Here is a 4894-nt window from a genome sequence, read left to right on the forward strand (position 1 = left end):
TCGTTGCCTCACTGTGGTTCACCTTCGCATCGCCGAGGAGTAAGTAGTTAGTACGTAGCAGAGAGTTTTGGTGACCTTTTCTTTTCCAGCTGCTACTGGGTGTCTGGTTAAAGTCACTTTCCACCCTCAAATTCTTATAATAAACACTCGTTGTCCCCTTGGGATGGACGGAACATACACGACTTTTTTCAACGGCAACAAGTTTCTTATTGTTGTAGTCTGCGGTGATGAAATTGCTCCGTACGGCTCCTCATACGGCTTTATGGCCCCCTTACTCTCCCTTTCGCTCAGTGTCTGGGAATTTTCTTTCAAAGGTGGACGTTGTTTGAGACGAAATTCCTTTGGTTGGCTGCTCCGGACTATTTCGTCATTTTCCGGTCGATGTGTGACTCGGCTCTACTAGCGATCCCGTCCTTTCGGGAAAATTGTCTTTCCGCTCAAATAATTCCTCACATGACACGTCCGACGCTCATAAACAGGACGGGGCTCTTCTCTCGAGTCAAACGGTCGTAGTCGGAACAGTGGATTGTGTCACCCGTCTCGCACAAATGGCTCGACAGTCCCATTGGTAAAAATACCGGTCGATTGCAACTGTTTCAGTTTCTGAAGGCACGAATGAGCACCGGGACCTACTCTCGTGTCTGTGGTGACTGTGACGGTTTGACCGAGTATATGCAGGCACCACATCTACTTATTCCAAGTACATTTGCCTCCTTAATGAGTCCCAATAGGGATACACACCGGTTTGTGGACGCGTCTCTATAAGGCGGTCGACACCACTACGGGAGAGCCTAGGCCAGGGACAGTTACCTTTTCCAACCGACCCTATTGATGTCTGCCTCGCGGAAGTTACTGTCCCTCCTTTCTTTACCTGAAACAAGTGAACACGTTTTTTTTTAACCTCTTCCTCCCACACCTTCCTCCGTTAGCGAGACGTGACGTAGTAGGTGGTCGTCCGGGATCGGACGGTGTACGGATTCAAATTTGTTGCACTACATACAGACAAACCACTTCCAGTATTTAGCTGAGTCTTAGAATTCCCGAATTTCGGTGGCAGTCAAGGCCGAAAAGACCCTCCTCTAGCTCAGTCGCATTGCTTCTACCAAGACATGAAGTGTCTCCATTTAATAAGGAACAAAGCGATATGGAAAGGAGAGCCAGAGCAATTATAAAGAATATAAGAGACGGGGGGAGAGGAGGGGGAGGAGAGACAAGGGGGAGACAGACAGAGTCTGAGTGTGTTGAGTGTGTGTGTGTGTGTGTGTCGGTGTGTGTGTGTGTGTGTTGTGTGTGTGTGTTGTGTGTGTGTGTGTGTTGTTGTGAGTGCGTGTGTTGTGTGTGTGCGCGTGGTGTTTCCCCCCGTTGGTTGTCTACGCGTAAAGAGGGGAACGGCAGGCCAGTCGTTCGCGGAGCCTGGGGAGTCGACACACAGACACCGATACACATCGGACACAGTTACACACACAATTAGAGAGACGCGAGACAACTCTACTTTTTGTGTTTTAGCGCGTGGCGCTCTCCACGCGTCTCCACGCGCGAGACCGAGTAGGACCGTGTTAGCCAATTGCCCCGGGCTTTCCTTTGACCCGAAGCGAGGCACCGATTAAAAGTGCAGGCTGCAACTACAATTTGTGGCCGCAACAATAACTATAACATTCCGCAGGCTGGCTGCATTGATGTTGTTGTATTTGTGTTTGAATAGACTGTCGAGAGTGAAAAAGGAAGACGGAGGAGTGAGTGTGTGTGTGGTGTGTGTGTTGTGTGTGTGTGTGTGTGTTGTGTGTGTTGTGTGTGTGTGTGTGTGTGGTGTGTGGTGTGTGTGTGTGTGTGTGAGAGAAGCAATTCACAAGAAAAAGACAATCCAATAAGAAAGAAAAGGAAAAGGAAAGAGAAAGATGGACAATCACATACTTCCTGTTAATTAAATTAAATTAAATTAAACTAAAGTCCATGCGACCGAGTCGTCTCCCTTGTACGATTTCGCCAAGAAACTCAAATTCCTTACTTGCACTTTCGGAAGTAGCCCTCGTTCCTACCCTACCTCCAAGGGACTCGATTCACTGGTTTAACCGAGTACCTGAAGCGAAAAGACCAGCTAATAGTGTGTACTCGACTTACAACGAGTTGTCTTCGATGTCCCGGTGTCTGTCGGACCCAGTCGACGAACACCGGATACTATTACACTTTCGCAAAGAGGTGTTTTGACCAGAATACCTTTTTTGGGTCCAGGAGAGTCTTTTTGGAGACGGTGAAGGGGTCGTACGTGTCCGTGAACGTCTGGTTCCATGAGAACTGTAAGTCCAACACTTCCTCATACAAACTTCGGTAACACTTCGATGTCCTCCTCAACATTAGTGCCAAACGTCTGAAAATTTTGTGTGTTCAGGTAGAAAGTTCTAAAAACGGTTGGGGAAAAGGAAAACTACACCCTTCTACGAGGGGGACACGAAGTTTTACCTCGAGTAACTGGATGTCACGTCAAGACTAGAGTTCGGTTCAGAGTCCCTACACTTACCCTTACTTCTTCCTTTCGAACCTGTCAAAATACTCTCTTTAACGGGGCGGTGTCCTAGCAACCCGGCTGGCTGCCTGCTATGGTAGCCCATGTGGGCCAAAGCGCGTTTGGTAAAGACACGCGGGCCACATTAACATTACATACTGATGTCCACTCGGGGGCCACAAAATGTCGGGGCCTTGACTTTGAGACCTCTGTAATCTAGAGCCATAATAAAAAGTAGGGGACTAACAGGACACCCTTGCCTCACACCACGGTGTAAGGGGAAAGGTTTTGAGAATAACCCATTAGTTCTAACAGAAGAGAAGGGAGCGCTATACAAAGCCTTAACCCAGCTAATCAACTTGGGCCCAAAGCCAAATTCTTTGAGCGTGTAAAACAGATATGCCCATTCTATTTGGTCAAAAGCTTTCTCAGCATTAGTGATGCTGCAATCATTGGCAAATTGCTGGAGCTTGCTTCTAGGATAATCTGAAAAACCCTCCTCATGTTATTTGAGGACTGGCGGCCTGGAATGAAACCTACTTGGTCTAGATGCACTATAGATGGAACCACCTTCTCCAAACGGAGTGCCAGTATCTTGGCTAGAATCTTGTAGTCACAGTTTAGAAGGCTTAAAGGGCGGTGGTTACCCATCAGAGAAGGATCTTTGCCCGGTTTAGGCAACAATGAGATAATGGCCCTGCTCATGGAGGGAGGCATGGCTTCAGATTCTAATATTTCATTGAATAACAACAGTAAATATGGTGAAAGCTGTTCTTTAAAACATTTATAGAACTCTGTTCCAAAACCGTCGTCCCCTGGAGTTTTCCCTGATGCCATCTTCATGATTGCGTTTTCTATTTCATTTTGGGAAACAGGTGCCTCCATAGCAGATCTGTCAGCCAAGCTGACGCTCGGGAGGTTAAAATCTCCGAAAAAGCTATCTAAGGCTTCTTATTCAAGTTATTTTTTGTGCTATATAATTTAGAATAATAATTCTTGAAAGATTCATTGATTTTGGCTGCATCACACTGTAGCCTGTCATGCTCATCTCTGATCGCTGGAATAATCTGTCTGTTTTCTATTTGTTTCAATCTATGAGCTAACATTTTCCCTGCTTTGTCTCCGGATTCAAAGTATGTTCTTCGTAAACGAAAAAGAGCAAAAGCTGTCTCCTCATGTACAAGTTTCTGCAAATTAGTCCTAGCGGTGAGAAGTGAGTTCCTTAGATCTAAATTGGATGGGTCTAGCATATGCTGCTCTTCTAGAGTCTTGAGTTTAAAGTTTAATTGGGATTTCACCTCTCTGCGCTTTTTATTCTCTGCCGAGGAGAAACTAATTAACCAGCCCCTGCATGTTGCTTTGAAAGCCTCCCAGACAGTAGTGACGCTTGGTACAGAATTTAGATTGATCTCAAAGAAATCTAAAATTTGGTTTTTAATGAGCAGTGTGCATTTTTCATTTTTGAGTAGAGATGTATTAAGTCGCCACTGTTTGGATTTGCAAGGGTTGGTTGGAGGGAAAAATGTGACAGATACCGCAGCATGATCACTTAATAATATACTATGCATTTTGATCTCAATAACATTCTGGATCAAATTTGAAGACATCATTATGTAATCTATCCTTGAGTAGGAGTTATGCGCACCGGAATAGAAAGAGTACTCTCGGGCATCTGGGTGCACTAGGCGCCACACATCTGTAATACCGAGCTCGGATTGGAAGTCCCTCAAGGCGGCGGAAATGTTTTTATCTGAAGGGAGAGGGTGGCTGGATCGATCCACTATAGGGTCACAGACAGAGTTGAAATCGCCACCTATAATAAGAGGACCCTCTATGGACTGCAGTATCTTTGGGCACAGCGAGGTAAAGAATTTAGATTGTAAACTATTTGGAGCATACACATTCACTAATGTCACCATTTCATTCTGTAGCAAACCTGAGACAATTACATATCTTCCCTCTTGATCAACATGTACATTGGATGATTTGAAAGGCATATTCTTAGAAATTAAAATACTGACTCCTTAGAAATTAAAATACTGACTGTCTTCTTTCAGTATTGATTTCTATCAACACGTAATGTTGTATCAATGTATATAGAGATGTACTACAGCAAAAGTATTCTCCGTCAGGACTTCCTGCAACAACACCACGCCGTTATCGTGATTCTGATTGGCCAGAAGACATTATCAAAGATAATCAAAGAAGTTTTATTGAGAAGACGATCACTATGTGCCAAAAGTTTTCAAAACCGTTTCTAGTCTTCGGTATTTCCAGACAAGTGACCGCTGAAATCAATCTTACTAACTGATGTCTGTGCAATTTACTCCGCGCGAGTTGGCAGACTTTATTTTTGTTACTTTAACATCATTTTTCATGGTGGGGCTAAGCCGT

The 4894-nt window shown here is 44.8% G+C and overlaps 1 protein-coding gene across 1 annotated transcript in view; it reads right to left on the minus strand.

Moving 5' to 3' along the window:
• sphkap (SPHK1 interactor, AKAP domain containing) overlaps window positions 1–4894 on the minus strand; it is a 50865-nt gene that overhangs the window by 38763 nt on the left and 7208 nt on the right. The gene's annotated exons all lie outside the window — the stretch shown is intronic.

The sequence above is a fragment of the Notothenia coriiceps genome, unplaced genomic scaffold (assembly GCF_000735185.1).
Source record: "Notothenia coriiceps isolate Sejong01 unplaced genomic scaffold, NC01 NC01_scaffold00009014, whole genome shotgun sequence".
NCBI classification, from domain to species: Eukaryota; Metazoa; Chordata; class Actinopteri; order Perciformes; family Nototheniidae; genus Notothenia; species Notothenia coriiceps.